At 36.7% G+C, this 24,613-nt stretch overlaps 2 long non-coding RNA genes across 3 annotated transcripts; one reads left to right on the forward strand and one right to left on the reverse strand.

Moving 5' to 3' along the window:
- Positions 1–5,935: 5,935 nt before the first annotated feature.
- Positions 5,936–14,645, reverse strand: LOC103129826 (uncharacterized). The gene is made up of 3 exons (XR_475127.2): positions 14,357–14,645; positions 6,852–6,995; positions 5,936–6,739 (listed from the first exon to the last, which is right to left on the reverse strand). It is a non-coding gene; the product is annotated as an uncharacterized LOC103129826 (long non-coding RNA).
- LOC103129825 (uncharacterized) lies at positions 14,024–23,428 on the forward strand. 2 transcript variants are annotated; one of them, XR_475126.1, is made up of 5 exons: positions 14,024–14,064; positions 21,164–21,241; positions 21,797–21,867; positions 22,456–22,521; positions 22,756–23,428. It is a non-coding gene; the product is annotated as an uncharacterized LOC103129825 (long non-coding RNA). The 2 variants fall into 2 exon arrangements; XR_001660107.1 differs by having other exon boundaries at positions 14,032–14,064; positions 21,191–21,241.
- Positions 23,429–24,613: the final 1,185 nt, after the last annotated feature.

Below are 24,613 nucleotides of genomic sequence, written 5' to 3' on the forward strand. Positions count from 1 at the left end.
CTCACTCCTCCCACATTCGCAGGTCCCGGAAACAAAACGGGATTATTCTCCGCCTCCTTCTGCGCTCCGGTTTGCTTTAATCCAAAGGTCATGGCGCTCATTTCTGAGCAGATGAGCTCCAGGGTTGAAGGGTAACGATTAAAAGTCTGAGGGAGTAATTTCCACAGGAATCTGAGACACAGCACAACATTTTATCTTTAAAAAGAAAAAAGAAAAAATCCTTGAACTAGATTATTTTTTGGCCATAAACTTGAGCCTCAATAGTAAAAAAAAAAGTGAAAAAGACAGACAGCGTTATAGGGCTCCACAAATAACTTAAATCAAAAGAAGGTTTTCTCAGACCTGCTGAGGATGGCTTCAAACCGCCTCCCTGTTCCTGATATGAAGTTGAACGGTCAACTCAGACGAAAGCATCAATTATTAACTTATAGTTTGTGTTTCTGTGCCTGAAAATATTGTCAGCAATCAACAATGAATGTAAAATGAATTTAAATTGTAAACAAACTAATTCAATTTGAAAAGTATTTTATAGATTAATTAGACACTGTCATATACAGACATACTGAAAACCTGAGCATTTTGCAAAACATCGCAAATTTTCAAATATCAGCAGCTGCATCATAACCAGCAGCTTCACCCTTCGGTACTAACATCCATTTATGTAAAACTTCTTTGGCCAAATGTTTTTAAAGAGATGTAGATCTACAGAACAAGCAGGTGTCAGGTGGATGTTTCTCTCCTGGAACAGAACAACCTGAAGATTCACTGCACTGTTAAAGGAAAATACTCCCACATCATGATGCTGCCTCCTTCACTGTGTGGGTTTAACTTTAAGCACTTGATCATCCTCAACCTGCAAAACGTTTCAGCTCATTATGTGAATGACTTCATATTCATGTTTCATTTGTGTTTATTCTGTTTAGCTGTGTTCCTGGCTGCTTGTCGCTGTGATACATTGACACCAGCACCAAAACCCAGCAAGCATTAAGCAGGTAAAACTCTTAAGACTGAGGAAACTAACAAAGATTTTCACTTGGTGGATCAAAACCAGGCAGCACGAAATGAAGAAATAGAGTCCAAGAAACAAAACATAAAGCAGAAAATTTACTGAAAACTGCATTTAAACTCACAAATGATTTCCTTCAGCTGTGCAAACATTAGCCAGTCTTGGACATGTTGATTGTTGTTTTAATTGTTCTCTTCTTTTAAACTATATATTTTTTTAATTCCTCCCCAGACTAATTTAAAGATTCAATCGTCTTTCTGAATAGCTCATACAGGTGTCTTAGCATGGCGTTCACTCTCACGCCAAACAAAATGTCAACAGAAACCCTTAAACAGTTATTTGCATCTGAAGTGATAGGCTCGAGTGTAATTTTAGCCACTTTACTCACCAATAAATGGGAGTAATTTCCTCACCAGAAATTACAGTTTTTTATGGCTCTGCAGAAAACTTTAAAAGGTTTGTTTGTATGTGAGAGATAAGTGAGTTCAAGCAGCTTCATGAAGGTCAACTGTGAGTAAAAAGTCAAGTGTGATTCGGTCCCAACACTCCTGCCTCTTCATAAAGAAATCACTGTGTTGTTGTGGACAAAAATGTTGTTAAACATCCGTTTTATTAGCAAAGTGTTGATGATTGCGTCAACTTATTTACTTTAGATGAATGTGCTGCCATCTTTCTCTTGCTGCACCTGTTTTAAATGTAAGGATCTCACCAGGAACTTTGACAATATGCAGCTCATCTGAGCTGCTCTTATGACGCTCAGTTCTTAAAGTTTAACTAAAGGGATCGATAGGAATCATTACAAGTCTAGATTAGAAAGGAAATTAGTCAGGACAGCAACATTCATCCTCTGTTCTCATCCGGCATCTGGTGCGTGTCCGGACCTGCAGCATCTGCAGAGCTGTGAGAGCAGGAGGCCTGGAATGTCCCTATGCAGGAGAATTTCAGTTTACAGACAAACATGCACATTTACACAACATGCACATGTTTTTATGAGCTTTAACACATGGATGGTTTTGGATGTACTTTTAAAGGGGATTTATTATGGAAAGTACATATTTTCCTTTTTTTTTTTACTTCCATTTGGGACGCAACGCTTCCAAAAATAGCTCAACTCCTTAAAATCAAAACACACTGTGGTTCTTTTGGCAGTAAGTTAGGCCCTGTTTGCACGACAATGATCCAACGAAAATGGAATTTTTATTCTGTTTTTGTTGGATCATTTACATGAAGACGTTCTAATTACAATCTTTGTTTACACAGTAACGGTACACATCGAAAATGTGTAACATGCCACTAGTTGGAGCTAGGTTTTTTGAAACTAAGTGCGCATGTGTTTTTTTTTTTTTTTTAAAGAAGTTCTACTTGAAAGCACGTCGATTCGCGTTTCCCCATCATGTACCGTTCTCCCAGATATTGGGGGAAAACACGCACCATGTGCGTCTGATTAGGGCGCAGTCGGAAAAAAGTGGGATAACTTTGCTGAAACACGTTGTTTGAGCTTTCACGGTGTCCGTAGTTCTCTGGATAAGAGCGCTTAACAAGCAAGTTCTTGTTATGATTGCTGAACAAGCAGCCGTGTATTTTGCCACCTGGGCGGTGCGGAGCGGTGAAGAGACGCTGAGGGAACCGTATCTGATGGGAAACACGAAATGTAGTAACACCAGCATTGTCAGTAGTTTCTTCTTCTTCTGTAGATTGTAGGAAGCAGCTATGCTTTGCATCATGAGCTAGGGATTCTCTGACACAATAGATCCATTTACCCTGTTTACAAGACAACGGACACCGGTACGTTTCAGAAACATCGCACTCTGGAACCCGTTTTCAATCTGTGCCGTTGTCAGAAATGCAACAAAACTCTTCCGTTTTCACCCAAAACTGTTGTCGTGTAAACAGGGCCTTAATATTTTTGTATCAGGAAAATCAGTTGTTTTAAAAACCTTCCAAATATAATGTTACTAATCAGTAAGCACTGATCCTAGCAACCCCAGTGAAGCCCAGCCGGTTACCTAGCAACTCCAGTGAAGCCCAGCCGGTTACCTAGCAACCCCAGTGAAGCCCATCTTATTCAACTGATCTTTTTAAAAATTTCTCAAGATTAAAATAACTTTCCTTTTTTTGTTTCTTTTTCTTTTTTACCTTAAGTTGAGCTTTTCTTTTGTGTTTCGACATTGTTATTTTGCTATTTAAATTGTGTCTAAAGGGGGCTATTATGGAAAATTGACATTTTGCATGCTTTTATATCTTTTTGGGTGTCTTTGGGTCTCAACTGCTTCTAAAACGCTAAAAATATAAGAAAAAGAAACACCCAGACATTTTTGGCAAGAAGTTAATGTTTTTTTGGTGTGTGGAAAACAAGTCGTTTCAAAAACCTCCCGATTGTCACAGTGCTCCGTTACCTAGCAAAGCAAGTTTCTTCAACCATGTTTGGTCAGCTGGTTTTACTGCAGTATAATGGCTGATGGAAAAGACAATTGCTTTGTTGTTGACTTACATCCAGAAACCACTGGTTGGATTCTTGTTGGGCTCTGATGGGTCATAAATACCCAGATTGATGTGTGCTTTTCCTTTTACAGAAAATCTGTTGTACCATAAAACTTTAATCTAATTTCTGTCTTATATGAACACAAATCAACATCATCTGTAACCGTATTTTGATGGAGAAAGAGTCCCTCAACTGCTGCCGTCTTAAGAAATGACTTTCTACCTGAACGACAAAAAATTCATTAGCCTTTAACTGCAAGAAAATGTGGCTCAAATTTAAAGTATTTTGGATGCTAATGTGAAAACACATAAACTAAATGATGTGAAACGGTCAGATGTTCCTTCAGGCATCATCAGTTTTTTAGTGGACTGCCTCTGAATTTCAGCCCAACGCCTGAAAGACAAAAGTGTCTGAGGTTCACAGAGAGCTTGGTAATGACGGTCTCACTCTTTGCTGTGTTTATAATCAACACTTTTTCAATCCCCAGCTGACTGATCACAGAGGGGAAGTCCATTAGCTACCTGCAGATGTAGATAAGCAGGTTGAGCGTTTTTAAATCTCATATCGCACAGATACTCTGACACATATCAATGATGTGAGGAAAGGCTGTGGAGAAAAACCTCAAATTTACCCATAAAACAACAAAAAAGATCAATATGATGCTACTAAATTACACTTTCTTCAGCTCCAGGTGGGAAAAGGCTTCAGAGATGCTTTCTTTAAGTCAATGTGTAAGAGCTGGCAAAGAGGAAAAGGTCCAGTTTGAGCAGAAACCAATCAATTAATCAGATTTAATCGCAGCTAATCAGCATTGAGATGCTGTCAGGAATGCCACTGCTTGTCATTCAGTGGCCTCATTTATTTAGTTGATTAATTTAAATAAACGTGATCTAGATTATATTTTTTTCAAGATTACTATTCCATCACTCCATGTTTCTGTTTTCACTTAGATCTACAGGCTAACCTCATAAAAGTGTCTTGTATTTATTTGGTTAAGATTTTTTTTAATGAAGCATAATTGTTAATTTTGATTCATTTTTTGATTATTTCCTTCTTGTTCATGTTCAGAAATTGACTCCAAACATGCTTCAAAACAATGTTGTTATTTTTTTATTATTTTAACCAGGTAGCTTTATTCTAACATATTTTTCCAGCATAATTACACAGGTTATCTCATCATTACATGTGGAAAAGTTATTTATTATATTTTTTTACGTGAAAAGCTTTTAATTTATCAATGACTTAAATGTACAAAAAAATAAGAACTTGTGTGTTTTTCTATTTGGTGAGGAGGATTAAAGAAGCCATTTTGTCCAAACCTTTTTGTTCAGTCTGAAGTGGATGATGGTGAAAAGACGACAGCTATCAGCTTCCTGCTGTGTTTTCTTATTACTGTTCCTCTTTTCTTGTCATTTGACCTGCGACTCTTCTCACTGCATCTGTCACCAAGTACATCTTCACCTTGCCGTCTCCTCTTCATCAGTCTGACTTTCATCTGCTCTCTGATGAACAAGCAAACCAACCAACCAACCATCTTGATCTGTGGGTCACACCAGCATGACCAGCAGCAGGAAGAGGCTGATCCTTCTAGAAACGCTCTCTATTTGTCCTCTTTCACTGAATGCAGCTTTACAGCAGACTCTTTTTAACCCTGAACAGTTTAAAATGAGTCTATGGGCTACAGTAAACATGTTCATTACTTTTTTTTGGAATAAATCATTCTTAGATGATGAGTTTAATCTGCTCAGTTCTGCATATTTTGAGCTCCTTTTAGGCTCTCTTGTCACTTTAAATCCTAATAGGCTGCTGACCAAACATCCTGGAGCTCAGCTCAGGTTGCTAGGTGACACACTGGCCCCGGCTAGGGTTGCTAGGTAACGACGGAATGTTGATTATTTTTGAAATGGCTACTTTTCCAGGCACAAGAAAACAGCTTACTGCCAAAAACAGCTGGGTAGTTACCTGTAAGCTCTCTGTAGGTTTTCAGAAGCAGTAGAGACTAAAATGGAGGTACAAAAATGTGTGCAAAATGTGAATTTTGCTTAATAGATTAAACACGACTGAAGTAGCCAATTGGAACTGCGAAACATAGAAGAAAAGCTCAACTTTATGTCTCTCTCCCTTTATATATATACACACAGACACACATATATATGTATATATATAAAACTCTTCTTTCTGCTGTGTTAAAATAATCAGTTAAATAAGATTAATAATTTAAAATCCAATTAGGAAACAAGTAGGAAGCCAGTTTGTTTTCATGTTTATCTTTTTGCTCAGGTCCGTTTGCCCTGTAACCAAAATGAACCCTCACTTCATCGCCGTGTCCCTTCCTGCTTCCATTTCATACCTGAAAACAAACCGTCTTCCTCTGAAGCCTCTGTCCTTTGTTTATCTTTTATTTTAGTCAAGCATTTCCTTAAAGTATATAGTCATAAACAATGCTACAATATCATGTGCACTTTAATTTCATGTGACATGAAACCGTTTAATCAAACCTGCAGAGCAAAACAGTACAGCCTTATCTTTAAAAAGAGTTTAGGGCCACTTCATTGTTTCTACATTCACTTGTTCATTAAATCTGTGTGACTCATCTGTTTGAAGCAAAAATATTTAAATATTTAACGCTGAATAGGAGAAAAATTCAACCTTATTTATCAAACATGAGGACAGCAAAGAGTAAAGGAGTGGGAGACAGCAGATATCTGAGCTTGATGAATACCAGCAACAATTTACCTGACGTTATGTGTGCACATGGAAACCTTCATTTAACTTGATTTATTGTGTGAAAAGAACGTGTGCATGCCCTAATCATGCAAATCACAACACGCTTGCAGATGTGGAAACAAGGAATTAGTGTTAAGACACGCTCAGCATTAGGCAGAAAGGTGTAGAATAAAAAACATCTGGAAATGTAAAATCATATAGCTTCAAATATTAAGTCAACACAATACTCTGCATTGTTCTGAATATTTATCTAATGCATGTTTAGGTTAAAATGACATTCAGAATTACTTAATATATTACTCAAAACATTTATATCTTTAACCTAAAAGATTAAAATCGTCTTGCATCAAAATACATTATTTAGCAGGGCATTAATAGGACTTCAAAACCCAGAAATCTGTAGAGTAAGATGGATGTCAGGATGCAGAAACCTGATGGAGGGAAATTCATCGTCTACTGACGGATACAAACTTCTTCTTCTACGACTGAGTGATGAGGTTGAACTGCATCCAGGAGGAAAATCCCTGAAGACAAGGTAAAAATAACATAAACAACAAAATGTTCACATCTTATAAGAGGTAAAAAAAACAAAACTCTCTCCAAAATCATTTCAGATGTGGCCCATCGTCAGCTCACCTGAATCAAATGAATCGTTCATCAGCGGACCTGAACATGAGGAAGTGATTCAGTCGTCTGAAGTCGTTTAAATCTGAAGCTGGACACTCTGGCCTAGTTCATATCTGCTCCTCTTGGCCGTCAGTCACCAAAACCACTGAGTCCCTGAAAGTTGATCAAATATATTCCTTCAGCTGAGGTTCAAGTTGCTGCCACACGCTTTGTTATCTTGCCAATGAAGTTGGACTGAATAAAAACTTGCTTTAAGTGGGTCTAGACATGAAAAGGGTTTATGAAGTCCTGCCAGACCCATAAACTTGTTGCTTTTAGTAGATGAGCAACATGCAGACAAAAAAACAAAACAAAAAGAAAACATTTCTGCCTCTCTAATTTATCCAGAGCTTCAAAATCTGAATAAACTTAAAAAAATAAAAATAAATCTTATAGTTTTATGTCCCTATGATATGTAGAATTAGAATATTCTTAGGTTTTACACTCAAAAGTGTGACAATTATTTATTTTTAAATTTGGCAACAAACCAATAATTATTGTAATTTAATATATCATAAAAACTTAAACTCTAAGTAGAAACTGTTGATTTAATTATGTTTAAATCGATTAAAACCTGGTAGTTCTTAATGGGTAGAGCTTATCGATTATTCAATATTAGTGATTGACTGATAAAATATAATTAAATTCTACTTAGTAATTTAGAGCTGATAGTATTCATGCAGGAATAAGTAAACTGTGGTTCATAAAAATTACAACTTTATAAAGTCAACATAGTAATATACCAAACCACACAGCCATTTTTAATGTTTCCAAACCACGAAGACGACGACAGGAAGTAGTTTTATGATGGCACAGCGTGTTTGTTAATGACTTATCATATAAACAAACTTATTCCAGTGATTTTAAATGCCTTTCTTGTTTAATGGAAACAACAAAGTTGTGTTTTTTTGACTTTAGCGTAATACTGACAAGTTTTTGGGAACATTTGTGATGGAGATGCTGTAGAGTGACAGTGGAAATTAACACTTATTTAATAATAAATGAGAAAATATCATTTTTTTCACAGAGCTCTCCCTTTATTTCCCACAGGTTTAAAGCCTAGTAGCCCAAGATGAAGCCTTTTTTCCTTTAATTATGTAAAGCACCTTGAAATGCCTTGCTGCTGAAATGTGCTATACAAATAAAATTTGATTGATTGATTAATTGATTGATAGAATAACACACATGCTTTTATTGTACCTTGCAGTGTTTGTAACATTGATTGCTGTAAACCTTTTAGCATTTCTTTTGTTCCCTCACAATGGACGGCATGGCACTCTGTGTTCTGCCGCCCACTGCGTCCCAACCCGGTCCTGCTGTCTGCAGTTTCTATCCGTCATGGTCCAATCAGCGCCAGGCCACACCAGAGACCCAGGATGGATCCAATCAGCTCTGATTAACAAGACAACAGCTGCAGAGCAAAAACCAGAACCGCAAAACCAAAGCCTGAAACAACAGCACCACACTTTGATTCTGCTCTTCACATCTGTTTTTATTTATTATGTTTTTATGTGATAGAGCAACACAAAGCAGCAAAATTATCAATTCACAAGAAAGTGATACATGTACAGCAGTATTCACACCCCTGTACTCTGACACTCCTAAATGAAATTCAGTGCAACTGGTTGCCATCAGGAGTCAAATGTGTGTTTTAAAGGGATCGTATTGTGTATTTTCCAGCTATGTAGCGACATTTTATAGCATGATGAAGTAACTATATTACCTTGAGTTGTTATACAGAAATATTATATACAACTAAGAGTCCACTGCACTGAACCCCATTGAAAACCTCCTGGTTCTTCCACCAAATACTGATTTCTGAACTGAGTTAAAACATCAGTTTTGTTGTTCCTAAATGAATGTGAACTTGTTTTCTTTGCATTACTTGAGGTCTGAAAGCACTGCATCTTTTTCGTTATTTTGACCATTTCTCATTTTCTGTAAATAAATATTAAATTTTTGCTTGTAATTTCAGAGACATGTCAGTAGTTAATAGAATATAAAGACAATGTTCATTTTACTCAAATATAAACCTATAAGAAGTAAAATCAGAGAAACTGATCATTTTAAGTGGTCTCTCAATGTTTTTCCAGAGCTGTAGTCTATATGTCAAACATAACTTACAAGAAAATTGACCTGGTAGTTTAGCGTATTGAAATTGGGCCACTGTTTCTTTAAGAAGCTCCTGCTCTTTCCAACACTTGACCTTCATCATGTCATCACAACGACATTCCTCTATTAACCCTTTAACAACATTTTTACCAGTGTTGCATTAAGAAGTAGCTTCATAGCGAGCTCAGCAGATTCACAGTTCCACCAGATGTCTGCTAATTGTTGCTGGCTAGTCTGAAGGAGCGGAGTGGGCGGCTCTGTGAGGCAGAACCTCAGAAACTCTGGAGGACCTGCGTCCTGAAGGTGGCGCTTGGGAGCTGCGTCCTGAAGGCGGCGCTTGGTCCTACCAGGTATTTTGCACAGCTGATTGGTTGCCATGGAGATCAAAGGATCTCTCAAACATGGATGAATGAATCAAGGCAACACTCCAGGTATGTTTTTGACAAGGGAATAACATTATAACACAATATAAAACTAAAAAAAAAGGCCCAATTTAAAATCCATCTGTTCTGTGAAGACCTCAGTGGTTTGTTAGGAAACAATGATGAACAAAATAAGAAAATAATATGCAGTAAATCCAGATGTAGTTGTAAGATGAAATGTACAAATAAGATCAAACCTCCTGCTTAATATGACATTTTCAAGCTCATTCCCATTGAAGCAAAGACAAACAGGAGCAGAAATCGCATGCTGGGCTGGTGACAGACGTGCTGCAGAAGCAGGTAAAACCCAAATGAACACAGAGCGTTCTCCTGAATGATCAACATCTCAGGCAGCAAACACTCAAACACTGAGGATGGCTGTTTTCTCAGTTTTCTGGCCCCATACTGATGTAACCAGATCAATAACGCTCCCCGCCAACAACATAATGACTTAGAAAAAACTTTGTCTCAAATGTTTCACTGAAACTGTGGGTTCAGTTCTTTCTCCAGTTGATTCTCTTTTAATCAAAGCTTTAATAATGCAGAAAATCTGATAGTTAATGATTATCTGAGGGCCTTCAATCGTTTACAGAGAGAAACCTGAAGTCAATGCATTGACCATGCAGACGTTGCTGCAACCAGAGAATCAAAGCAATGCAAGATGTGTTCACATTTAATGGCCTCTAATACAAACAGTTTTTCTAAATGAAGAGATTCAGATGCAGAGAGACGTGGTTAGCGTAGCCAAAGATTATAATCAAGTAAGAGAAGCCTTACTTTAATATGTCTTTACTCAAAACATTTAAAAAGTATTTGATAAAAAAGCTATACTGTGCGATCTGAACATGTGTTTTAATTTGTAAAAATGATGTAATCAGACGCACATAAATATAATTTCAATATATATATTTTTTTATATTTTGGCTTAATGTAGCTTCAGACTTTATTTACAGAGCACTTTTCATAGTCCGGAAGTCAATATATTCACCTGAAATGGCCCAACAGGCTCAGCAGAAAGAAAATTACATTAAAAGCTTTTAAAGATATAAAAAGATATAAAAAGACTTATTATGCATTACTGCCTGCACTGCAAAAACACAAAATCTTTCCAAGTATTTTGTCTGCTTTCTAGTGCAAATGAGTACACTTGAAATAAAACAAAACTAGCTTACAAGTAACTTTTCAGTGCAATATAGTAGCTTAAGTAAATAATTCCTTATCATTGATTTAAAATTATTTATAAGTGAAATAATCTGTGATTATGTGATTGTGAGAGGCAAAAAAAAGGACACATATTAAAGTGTCAGGATCTTCGGGGCGTGTAATATCTGTCTGCAGCAGATCTCTTCTGCTTTGAGAGCAGGAATGTGCAAACATGCCCTGATGTGAGTCTAAACAAAGAGCCGCTCTGTCAGCAGGACAATCTGAAAAGCTTCAGCTTCTCCAGAGCGCCGTCACAAAAACCGTCCAACATGGAGGCGCTTAGACCTGCCGGTGCGTCTTCAACACGTTTAAAGGATCATCCTGGAAGCACATACTGCCATCTAGTGGTTGAAATGTGCAACTAGGCCTAATTTAACTCAGACGCGTTTTAAAACTTCTTGATGTTTTGTTCTAATCTTGTTTAAATCTGTATTTGAAGGTCCTTGTTTGAAAACAAAATGTATTAATAATAATGTTATTATTATTATAAATTGGTTTCTATTGAATGTTCTGTACTCAAATCAAAAATCTGTTCTTATTTTGCAGCCTGTTTGAAATCCAACCAGTTTATGATTTTATATAATTGGGTAATAAAGTCTCAGTTATGTTGAACACATCAGTTATTCTGTGCAAGCAGCAACAATATAGTCATTTATAAAAACTACCTAAACCAGCAAACTCACTACAGGCTTCAGCTGAATATAAGGTAGATTTTAAAATAGTTTAATGCTTTAGATCAGGGGTGCCCAAGTCCAGTCCTCGAGAGCTACCATCCTGCAACTTTCAGATGCATCCCTGCTTCAACACACCTGAATCAAATGAATGGCTCGTTATCAGGCCTCTGTAGAGCTGATCCCGGTCTGTTGGAGTAAGGATACTTCTAAAACTTGCAGGATGGTAGCTCTCGAGGACTGGACTTGGGCACCCCTGCTTTAGTTTGTAAAAGTGTGGAAACAAAGCAGCCTGCACACTGCAAAACACAAAATACTACCAAGTTTTTTTGTCTAGTTTCTGGTCTTAGTACATTTGAAATAATACAAAACTAACTTTCAATTATAATTTCAGCAAGAAATAAGAGTTTAAAAAGTCTTAATATTTATTACTTTTTAATTAATATTAAGGAATTATTAACTTAAAATGAGCTCCTATGATTTGCTGAAACGTGACTAGCTGAAGATATTTGAAGCAGAAACTAACTATACTTGTTAATATTTTGAGTTTTTGCAGCGCAACAACATTTTATTCCCCACAACGAGTGATACTCTATTATGACCCGATACCAATATTTACTGATTAGATTAAATTGGATTCAATAATTCAAGAAACAAACAGACAGACTTTCTAAATACCAGTTTTTGAGCAGCTTTACTCACATCTTTAACCTTTTCCTGCTACATTACTCCAAATTAAAATCATGACTCAGTCAGTCTTAATCTATTCTTCCTCAGCCAAACAACATGCTAATCACTGAGCCTCATGATTTCTGCAGTTATCAATACTCAGGTTCATTACTAGAGTCCAAATGGTTCAGTTGTCTGAAGAACCATTAGATAAGAAAATATGTTCTCTTAACTGAGCCCAGGAGGAGAATTCAGTTGTTACAGCAGCACAAAAACAAGCAAGCTGCATAAAGTAATAAAATACCTTAGAGGGGACAAAATACTCCAGAGTGGGATATAAGAATTATTTAAGTTGTTTATAAGAAGAAATATTCACACATTTCATTCTTATACATGATTTATGCAACTAAAATACTAAAAGACTTTATTCATCCTGTGGGAAATTCAAGTATCCTCTGGCATCCATGAGTTACATATACCAAAATACAAGTTGTAAAAATATAATTTGGCTGCAAGATATAAAGTCGCTGCATAATAACAAAAAGTAAAAATCAAATATGACACATGAAGGCGTGTAAAAACACAAAATCTTATCACAAGTGTACAAATATTTAGTACACTTCAAATAATAAAACTTTCCATCATGATATAAGTCAATGATTTATTAATATTGAATTCCACTGACAGATTATTTCTCTTATAACAAGAGAAAATGTCTTTTTATGTGAAATTAGAGGAACAAGTACTTTTCAAAGTTAATATGAAGAAATTATTGACTTAAAACAAGCTCCTATATTTTGCTGAAAAGTTACCTGTAGGTTAATTTTGTCTTATTTTAAGTTTACTAAGATACTTGCTCTAGAAACGAGATCAGTAATATTTTGTGTTTTTTCAGTGCACAGTTTTGTTTTTTGTCTTTTGTCTAGCAGAAATGTTTCCCACCTCTGCGACCAGCCTGATTTGTCCCGAGGCTGCAGCTTTCTCACAGAGGACGAAATTAGTGTCCATGAAAAGCCTGAGCTGATTCTCTTTTTCTTTTTTCTTTCTTGCTTTGCAGCAACATAGCAGACGGGAAACAGGCTCGTAATGAGACGGCAGTGCAGCACTAGAAATGGATTTTAATTTTCTGAAGCTAGGATGAGGAGGAGCAGTGATGAAGGTAATGAGAGAGAAGGTGGAGAAGAGGAAGATGGTGTCAGGCAGCAGGAACCTTTTCAGGCCGGGGGTAATGAGAGGCAGTTTGAGAATGACACAATACCAGAAGCACTCTGGAAAACACAAGAAGGCAACTCATTTTAAAGGTTTAGATTTTATAAAACATGATTTAAAGAAACTATAAGGTTAAATGTAAAAGACAGATATTCTATGTAACACCAACAAACTCACCAGATAAATAGTTCCTCTGGTTTATTTACATATTTTATCACATATACTCGATTTTATGTATTTTATTGAGTTTTTGTTCACTAGTAAAGTGAAAGAAGAATGAAACATGTTTCTCGATTATTTTGCAAATAAAAATGTTAAAACTCTACTGTGTGTTTGTATTCAGCCTCGTTGTGTTGATGTTTTTATAAAACCACTTTTAGCTCCAATAACAGCTGCAAGTGTCGGTCAGCGGTGGTCATGTGTTTTTTTTTTTACCACTTCATTGTTTGTTTGTAATAAAATCTGTCCTTTAAACACTTTCTGGGTGTTCTGATAAAAAACACAACAGGTGTAAGTGAACCAATGAGAGAGATTTTAATGTGTTATTGTGGTTTTCTCCAACGCTGGTCTTCATGGCCCTCACTGTCCTGCAGGTTTTAGTTCAGTGTTTCTCAATCCTGGTCCTCACCGCCCCCCTGTCCTGCTTGTTTTAGGTGTTTCCCTTCTGCCACACAGCTGAATTGCATCTCTGGGTGATTAACAGGCTTCTGCAGCACTTGAAGGTCATGCAATCATTTGAATCTGCTGGTCTGAAATAGAGGCACATCTAAAACATGCAGAGCAGGGGGGCGCTGAGGACCAGGGTTGAGAAACACTCTTTTAGGTGCTTCCCTGCTGCTGCAGACATGAATGAAGGGATTAACCGGCTTCTGCAGCACTTGATGGCCTGCAGAGGAGGTAACGATCATTTCAATCAGCTGTGCTGGAGAAGAGGCGCATATGAAGGACATCGAGCTTTAGGACCAGAGTTGGGAGTGTTGATGTGGTTTTCTTAACACTTTTTTAATCCTATTCTTTGTTGCTTAAATGTAAATACCGCGGTTACTGCAGCACATGTTTTCATGCTGCCATAGAGATATCATTGGAATTTATATACATAAAATCAAGCATGACTACCTTCACTTATTGATCTTTGATTTGACTATCAATGAGTGTTATGACAAATAATGGGATGTCTACTATCAGTTACCTTGGTGCAGATGAACAACATGTGGTAGCTGCCATCAATCACAGCTTCATTCAACTGTACTTGAGGTTGGCTGCAGGCCTTGATCCATTTCTTGCGTTATTCCAGACTCCGTTTGGGTTTAGGAAATGTAATAAATTGTATTCCGCAGTCTACACGTTCTGGGTAACGACTGTCAGGATTGCATGTTCCCCCCCTGACAACACTGGACCATAATTTCCTATTATTTTCCTCAAACTCTTTATGGCTGCTGCATGTTAGCATAGCAGTGATAAACCCTAGCATTGTTGTCGGAGGTTCAGTTCCTCCAGATAAGGGGGCGTGGCCTTAAGGACAAATGGCGACCGCTGCAGTTGCTGACGAACCCTAGAATGATTGACAGGTGTGTTATTTGGACCCTACAGATGCAGAAAAACCCCTGATAGTCCTGCATGACTGTGCAAATAACTTAGCAGCATTAAAACACAGAGTCAGTCAGTGAAGAAGAAGGGAACAGTCTGGAAACACATTTTTCTGAGATGGAGTTTCTTTCATCAGGGAGTCTATTTGTGTTGTAAAAGAATTTCACAGTAAAGAAACTCTGACCTAACAAAAGAAATACAGTTGAACTGATCACAACTATTGCTCTGTCTGATCTATATTCTTCTTCTTCTTCTTCTTCGTCGTCGTCGTCGTCGTCGTCTTCTTCTTCACTAAATTACCCAGCAGTGCTTTTAATTATAATCATTCAGTCTCTATTGGAAGGTAATTTATCTGTGGAACATCTTTTGGCAGCAAAATGAGCAACTGAATCTTCATCAGATGTCAAAAATCTGCAATATTTGGCAAACAGATAAAAGAAGGAGAAAACAAATATCTGGAAAACTTTAGAGTTTGTAAAGAAGTTGTCCCTTTCGTTTTTGACAAGAAGAAACAAGATAATGAGAGCAAGAAGCATGAGAGGGACAGGCGGCTGTAGAAGGACACACAGTACAAAGACAAGTAGAAAAAAGCCTGCAATTTTCTGTTGTGGATAAGTAAGGGCACAAGAGTAAAAGTAGAAAATGGAGTCAGAGAGCAATGACACACAGGACTGGTTGTTTTTACAAGGGTGCTCCAGGGAGCAGCTGCTGGAAAAGAGAGGGAGGGAGAGAGAAGAAAAATCATTATATCTGGGTTTTTACTGCCTGTAAATGTGTTTTCCTTTCCTCTATTGTTTTAGAGCAACGACACAATCAGTTTAGAGCTGAGCCACCAGATTCACGATGAAATGAGAGGGACGAAAAACAAAGGCAATTTTCTCCTCCGTGTGTTTGGAGGCCATTTTGTAAAGCAAAGTCCCTTCAACCTATAAACGATTGTTACGTCTCGCTCATTATGTGCAGCAGCAAGAAAGAAAGCACATTTCCATGATAAGTCCTGTTCTTTTAAAACTTAGTGGGAGACAACCTGACATAAACAGGACCTCAGATGTTGGACTTCTTCTGCATATGTGCAGATCTAATCCTGCACAAGCTTAGCATCCAACACTTAAATCACATTGTCACATTTTAATAATTTAACAACACACAAAACCCACATGTTGTGTGTTTTTATATTTCTATTTGGGCCTCGACGGCTTCTTAAAAACAACCAGAGCACTTAAAAAATAAAAACAACCAGCCATTTCTTGACAATAAGTTAATGTTTCAAATGAGTCGTTTCAAAAAAGTCACAAATCAGCAGGCACTGCCGGTTACCTAGCAACCCCACCCGGGCTCAGCCCGTTACCTAGCAACCCAAGCAGAGCTCCAGCACATTTGGTCAGCTGGTTTTACCTCTGTATGCGCTGTACAATGGCTGCTGGAAAAGACATCTGTTGTTTTTATTGGTTTACCATCCAGAAACCACTTGCTGCATTCTTGTTGGTTGAACAGGAGGTTCCACTTCTAATTTTCAAAGATGTACAGTTGGATAATTGCACATCTGTTTGTAGCAATTTTCACATGTGAGTGTAAATGTTGGATTGGGGGTGTGGCCAGCAGCAGCTTAATAGGATTTAAAGTGAGAAGACGCCGTAAAATATTTTATTCTGAAAGGACTTCAAAATAGGCAGAACTGTCCAGACTGAAATTTCAATTATTCTGTGAAAAACGTGTAATAAACATGTTTTTTTTTATAGCCTGTAGATCCATCCAAACCTGTTTAACGAAGCATTATAGGTCATGTCTAATGTTTAAGTTCATAGCAAACACAGACCTAAGATAATAATTTATCCAGGAACAGAGAGGAAAAAACATTTATACACCAACAATTAAATTTTATTGAAATTATTGCTTCTGGTCAACATCTGATGTTTTGGTTTTAAAACAGTTTAGCTGTAGTTGCTTAATGACAACATACCGCCTCTTCACCTTCTGAAACTGTTCATGCCGTTATAAACAACAAGCATCACCAGATGCGTCTCTGTTTCTGTATAAATAGCTGACATCTATCCCAGTCCAGCTGTGGAATAGTTTAAATACTTTAGCAGGGGCTGTGCCACTTTACTTTGGATCTCATAGTTTAATATTCATCATTAGATTATATCTGTTTATGTTGGTGGTTTAAGATCGGAGTCAGTTTTGTTTTCATGCTCTGAGTTTTACGCCTCCTCCTTCTTGCCCCGTTCAGCCCTGGAGGATTTCCACATGACTTATGAGGTTGAGGATACTTGGCTTTTGAATGACGCCAATAGGAGCGAAGGCCAATTACACTAATTAAAAGTCGTCACATCCTCCTGCTCCCACCCTGCACTGAGAGCGTCGTCGTTTCCTGACAGCCTGCCGCAACGCCTCTAATTAACCCTTCGTGTCCCTGTGTTTTATCAGGATGCGCTCGGAAAGCAAAGAATGAGTTTGTCAGGTAGTAACTAGTTACAGTTACTCGATTACATTTACTTGAGTAACTTTTTGGAAAAGATTTACTTTTAGGAGTATTTTTTTTACAGTGCTGCTCTCTTTACTCTTACTTGAGTAAAATTTCTGGATTCTCTACCCAAGAAATGAAGAACAAACCTGTTTTAATCAAAAATTCACCAGACGTAGACACACACTTCCAGTTTCTGTTAAAGTTTCATAAGAATTTTGAAGGAAAGAAACGGATCTGGAAACACTTTCTTCTTCCTGATTTTATTTTTTGTTACTTATATGAATTATTGTTATTTTTATCCTTAAAATACCAAAATTTCCACTTACGTTTATAAACGTAAGTGGAAATTTTGATGTAATTTTTCAATATTAAATGACTGATAATCTGATCAGTTGTTCAGTACTGCTTGAGTAGACTACTTTACCAAATACCTTATTATTCTTACTTGAGTGAAACGTTTGGATGCTCTACCCACTGAATGAAAATCAAACATGAAAAACAAACAAAAAACCCATAAAAAGACTCACCTGCAGATTTCCTTCAAGTTTCATAAGTTTTTTGTTGAAAGAAACTAATGTGGAAAACTTTTATTTTGACTGATTTAATTATTTTTTGTTACTTACACGTCCTTAAAATACCAAACTTTCCACTCCACTTTATACTTTAGTCTGTCTGATTTTGTGATTTTTAAATATTAAATGATTTGATCAGTGGTCTTTTTACCACATAGTTTTTTACTCTTACTTGATTAAGTCCTTGGACGGCTATTTTTTTACTTTTGAGTAAAAGTATGTAGAAGTATCATTACTCTTAGTTGAGTAATATATTTGGTGCTCTGCCCTCCTGTGTCCGTCTGTCTGTGAATTTTCCCCTCGGTGGGTTCAGTCCTCCTCGCTGAGTGAGGCAGGTTTCCTCTCATGAAGCCTCTGAACACATGCAGCCTCTGTGTGATTCTGGGTGCAGCTATTATGAATTTAATCCCCTGTTCGGTGTGTGAGTCCAGGATCTCTCCTGTTTTAACACAGAGATGATGAGGGTGGATAATTGGCAGCAGAGAAAGGAGGATAATCAGCCCAGTGCTGCCTATTTCTCTTCCTATTTCTCTTCCTATTTGTCTTCCTTCAAACGGACGACAAACTCAAAGCAACGCGGTTTCTACTGATTGAAAATAAAGAAGTGGTTGAGGTGTGTTTGGTTCAGATTGAGCGACGCTGTGGCAAACATGAAAGGGCTGTGAGGTCAGCGAGTCGCACCTTTAATTGATTTTTCTCTCTCTTCAGAGGTAAAAAAGCACCTTGTGGCTCCCCTGCTGACAAATTACAAATGTGACGTTATAAAGCAGTGAGACTCTTTGAGATCCACCAAATCACAGTAAAAAGCTGTGGCCTCAATCATGAGTTACACAACCATAAAACGTGGCTAAAAACAAACTGAATTCATGTCTTAGATTTGTTTTATCTATTTGTAAGTACAGCTTTCAGTCTCTCTTAACATTTAAATTATCATTTTAATAATTTAGTTTAGACTTGTTGATTCTTGACCGGAGCAGAGTCACTAAGAGAAACTGCAGAAATCAAGTTAAGGTTATTTGTACGGCACATTACAGCAACACTGCAGTTCAAAGTGCTTCATGAAAACACAAAAATACAAAGTAAAAAAAGACGCAGTCAACAATTGTCAAGCATCATTTTTACACATCAGACTGATGATTAATTTTTCATTTACTGCTTCAAAAGCAACAGGTGGGTTTTATTGATTTAAAAGAACTCAGTGTTTCGGATGTTTTGCAGTTTTCTGGAAGTTTGTAGAAGCTGAATGCTGCTTCTCCATGTTTGGTTCTGGTTCTGGATGCAGAGCAGAACCAGAACCAAAAGACCTGAGAGGTCTGGAAGGTTGCTATGACAACAGCAGCAACAGCGTTTCTCTAAAGTAGTTTTGTGCTAAAACGTTCAGTGATGTATTAACTAACCAAAGTATTTTAACGTCTTTTCTCTGTAAGGACTTTGAAACTGGGCTAAAATGAACATCTGGTTCACAGGAAGTTGAAGTTTCTTCCAAACCTGAATTTAAAAAACGTATTTCAGTTCCTAACACACAGCTGCATGTGGTATGCACTATTTATGTCTTAATGGAAACTATATTTGATCAGAGGATTGAAAAGAACTTCTTCTTCTTTGCCCTAATTATTGTTCAAAATTATTTTTTTTAATTAATGTGTTTGAATTTCTGCCACTTGCAGACTGCTTCCCATCCTGCAGAGTTGCTGATTTTTCATAATCTGTAAAATGTTAATTCAACATGATCTTAATGAAAACATTTCAACGTAACCTCAATGGTTTTATTCTAGATCTAATTCACATTAGAGACGCTGTTTTCATTTTAAGAAAATTATTTTATCACTTTGACCTGCTTTAGTCTTACAGTGAACCATGCAGAGAAGATAGAAACATATTTTAACTCATCGCTTGTTAAAACAGGACAAAATGTTTTAACAACCAGCTTTTTTACATTGTTTTCTGTGATTCACTTACAGAAAACATTTCACTGCGTGTTTCTGGAGCCGTATGTTCGTTTGACATCCTGTAAATCTTTCAAAAATGACCGGTTATCTTTGTAAGCATCAAAATAAATGTTATTTATTGATTCTTTGAAATTCGCAGTTCAGAACCAAAGCAACAACAGCTTACCTGAAATGTTTCGACAAAACGTTGTGATATTTAATTAAAGTGGTCCTGAAACCTCACGGTTAATTTTTTTAATTTGTCTGCTGTGTTCTTTGGAGCAGGTTTAGGAAATATATCAGTGTCTTTTATCAGGCAGCGGAGAACTGAGAGAAATTTCACAAAGCTGAACAATTTTCTTTCTTCCTGCAATTAACTGCAGCGTCTTTTCTTTGGAAAGGCTTTTGTTCTGTTTGCTGCAGAAGTCTGATGAAAGAAACGGACCAAACTGATTGATGTGGAACTTTTTTTTTTCTCTCAGAGCTATAAATTATACGTAATCAGTTTTTTCCCTCTAATAATGTAATTATCTGAACATAAAACCTCTATTGTAATAGAGACAAATCAGTACAGGTCGATGTGAAATTACAGCAATGGAGATGAGGTTGTAATTTTGTCTAGAAGCTTTAAAATTTCCATATTTTCTGTAGCTTTTGAAACTCAAACCAAAGTTCAAGAAAATCAAAACTTTCATTAATAACCTCTTAGTCCAGAAACCTGCAGCCTGCAGCTCTTTGGACATTTGGGTCTTAATAACTTTGATTAACAATTAAAACCAACAAGTTAATGTTTTTAAATATAGATATATTAACATGCACGTTTTTAAATGTCTGTCTTTTTTCACTGAATTTCCTCAAAGAATGACATGAAAAGTAACAGTAATATGTTTTTAGAGCTGTTTTCTTGGTCATAGTTTGGAATCTATGTGCTTTTAAAAATATCTTAGTTTTGAATCCTACAAATAGAAATAAAATGCTGCTTCTGTTCTACTCTGAGAAAACACAAAAAAGGAGTTCTGATTAAGTCTTCAGTTAATTTGTAGCGTCGATACAAAGAAAAACAGTCGATGAGATTCAAACGTAAGAGAAAACTGGGTTTCTTCATGCTTAGGCATCATGTGTAAATCCAGTCTGTGACGTGAAGTTTTGATCAGTTCAAGTTAATTTTCTAAGCCATCGTGGGTCCAGACATGTGCAAGCGAGAGGAAAACATGAAAGCACATAAAATCTGTTTTCATTCCCAGCGACGCTCTGAAGTTAACTTGATTCAATTCTCTGATTCATGCAACATTTTCTAACTGTGACAAATACGAACCTCATTGTGTCCCAGCAAGCAGCGTTTCGTGATCATATGGCTCGAATTTGGCGTTGTCTGGGTTTTCTGTTCTGAGTTATTATGTTTTTTCTTCTTTTTCTGCTGAAGTTGTATGATTTTTATTTAGTTATCAGCATGTTCGTCTTTTTCCCAGAAACCGGCTCTGCTCCCAGACATCCTGGTTCGTTGCTGTCTCTGCATTTTTGTAAGTTTTTTCCTTTATTTCATAAATTCCTCATTTAGTCCTCCATCAACTCCAAAACCATTACACAGTTTGGTTACAGCAGCTGGTTTGGTTACAACTAAACAAATATGAGTCACAAACACACACTGCTCTGCAGCTGTCTTAGTTTGATGGCAACATGTAAAATAAAAGCCTTAAATAAATGTCACTATACAAAATAACATTAAGTCACTGTAAAGTTAAATTATCATTCTTCTGATTGCTATTGTTCTTTTTAATAATACTTTGTATTTTCAGACCAGTTGTTTGTTTCAGATCTGCTCTGGATTTTCTTTCCCATGTTCTGCATCTGGCCTAATTTCCAAGTACTTAACATCATTTGCAGCAGCAGAGCCACAAATGATTATCCAACATTTCCCTCTTGACAAAAAAATCCATTTCGGTTTTCCTGTGAGCCTCAGTGAAGCAGGCCAGACCGGGCTGGAGTCACACGCTGAACATTAACTCAGACCCAGCATGAGAGTCAAAGATCTACAAGCTGCTGCTGTTGATGATGATGTTATTATTTATGTTCAGAATGGGTTTGAGTGGAAATGGCTGCTGCCAGTCCTGGTGAGAGCCGGGATGCATCCCTGACAGATCACCAGGTTAACACACACACACACACACACACACGCACGCACGCACGCACGCACGCACGCATACACACACGCACACTCATAGTTGTCAAACAACCTCACATCTGAGATAAAACATTTATGCATGAGAATTAAAACCAGGAGCTTCTTTCTGAGAGGCGGCAGCAGGAATCACAGATTCTCCTCACATCTTATTCGATTCGTTTTGACTTAATTATATATCACCAATTCAAATAAAACTTTATCTAAAAGTAGTCAACAGAAGCATTAAATAAATCTAGTTTACAGCACAAAGCATAAGATGTGTTATAATTCACCTGGAGACCTCAAAGTTTCTCACTTGACAAGTTTGGAAAACAGACTAATGGTAGGATAAAGTAATTCCCAAATTCCTAAAGCATTAAAAAAATAAAAAGCACTAATCAATGCAGCTAATTACCAGGCTGAAGTGTAAACAGATGGCACAGTGACACAATAAGGCATTAAATTATAATCACTAAATCTGAAAATTATAAAGCAACATTAGCTTTGATTAACATCGTACAACAAATCCATTTCAAAGCCATATTATGCTAAAAGATGTCTGTTTTTTGACAGGTTGTTTTGACGTCCATCACAGCGAAGCAGACCGACTTCTGAAGAGCGTGACGTCACGTGCAAAGGGTTAATATAAATCAGATTCATCTCAGTCACATTCGCTTTGTATTAGCATCTTTTTTTTTGGAATATTTTCATTGTAAAAATGTTTTTAAAAAGTTGTCAGAGTGAGAAAACAGATAAATCCAACAAATGTGCTTAAAAAAGAAAAGAAAATTAGGCATATTACTTTCAATTCTCAATAACCTCACATTACACAGCTGATAGCTGATAATCAGGACATTTATTTCATTTTTTCAGCTCATCAGCACAAAGCTGAAAATGCATCTGGAAATGATGGGAAAGTGAAAATGATTTTTCATGACAATCCATCCACTGCATGACAAGTCGAGATGATTCGCCGGGTGAATGAAACGCAACGCCTCAGCAGTGATCATCATTACAGCGCTTGACTGGCCACATCAGACTTTATGGCTCTTTTTGAAGAGAAAATCACTGAAATAAATTGGGATCCTGCATTGAGGCTCAGTTCTCGGTTAAATGTATTTTGAGTCCTGACGTTTAAACACTGAGTCGTTCTGCTGTTTGTGCATCTTTCAGTGCTGAACTTCAATAATTTATCTGATTAGAAGATTCTCCTGGAGTTGGTTGATTGAAGTAGTTTTGTTACTTTCTAACATTGTTTTTTTTAACCATTTATTGTTTATGAACTGTGTCCGCCCACATGTATGCACGTCTGTCCTGAGAAAAACATCAAAAATCAACGAGCTACATCATAAAACTGATCTGAAAAAGGCCACAACAAAGCAGAGACAGACGGAGAAACTTCCTGTTTTTACTGATGGACGGACGGTCAGAATATGTTTGTTTTTTAATTGACAACCCTGAACTGAAACATGAGCAAAGAACCAGAATGAGCCGCTGCAGCCTTCCAACAATAAAATAATGTGTTTCAATAAAGAGCAGAATAAAACAGTTTTGGCCTTTTCATTACTAGAATAAACATTTATTCAAAGCATTGAATTACTTAAAAAAAAGAGCTGAATGGAAACCAATCAACTTTTAAATTGATTCTGGAACATAAAAGGAGAGAAACTGTTTATATGTAAAACATAGTTTGAAGTTCAAACGTCTTATAGGAACACAGATAACAGGGATGTAAAAATAAGAAAATAAATGTTCACACAACAATAGAACAACAAAAAATTTAATTCATTAAAACTGATCAGCTTTTAAAATCAAACTGTTGCTTTTATAATGAGGACTGGATATCCTTCCTACAGTTTGAAAGCAGATGGATTTTACATTTTGTCAAAACTTATTGAGATATTTTTCTCTTTGTCATCAGGATGTGACTTCAGTCATAATATCTACACATTCAGTCATGTTTTCAATTCAGTGAATAAAACATTATTTTATTTATGTTCCTTATGTCTCCATATTCTGTTCATTTCTCTGTTTATTTTTGTTTGCATCCATATTAGTTCATTCCTTGAAGTTTAGTAAATCATTCTTGTGTTCTGCGTTTCATTTTGTTGTCAGATATTTTCCCTCATCTCCTCTCGACTCTTTGGGTCCCGGTTCTTTGTGCATTAATTGATCTTTCCTTTAATTCTTCTCTTGCTGCAGCTGCTCCACATCTCCTCTGATTAGTTTGTCTGTAATTTCAGCTCTTCACTGGATTCTCCTGTTTCATTACCTGTCTGTTTAGGTGAGACCTGTAAGTTTTCCTTTTTAAATTAAACTTTCAAAATGCCAGGAAATCACCCATTTACCTTCAGAGTTTACACCATCAACAACTGAGCAACTTTACTAATTAACTCTGACTCTTTAAATTTTACTTCCTACTTTCTAGCTTTACATTTGTTACTGAATGTAGCTAAAACCACCATCAGTTGTTAAAACTTATGCTCCCCCATACTTGTTGTTTTTGTCAACATTTTGTAAAATAAAACTTTGTTGTGCTTGCTGAAGGAAGCAAATAACCAATTTTCAAAAATTACAGTCTTTCCATTTGGGATTTAAAGTGGATTCTGCTTGTATTTTGTCAGACATTCAGAAAACCCAGCAACAATAAAAAAAGTTAATCAAAAGAAATACTTCACACCATGAAAGCATGTTGATTTTAATATTTGTTGATTTTAATATTTGTGTAGGA

This window comes from Poecilia formosa, unplaced genomic scaffold, assembly GCF_000485575.1.
Source record: "Poecilia formosa unplaced genomic scaffold, Poecilia_formosa-5.1.2 Scaffold582, whole genome shotgun sequence".
Classification (NCBI taxonomy): domain Eukaryota; kingdom Metazoa; phylum Chordata; class Actinopteri; order Cyprinodontiformes; family Poeciliidae; genus Poecilia; species Poecilia formosa.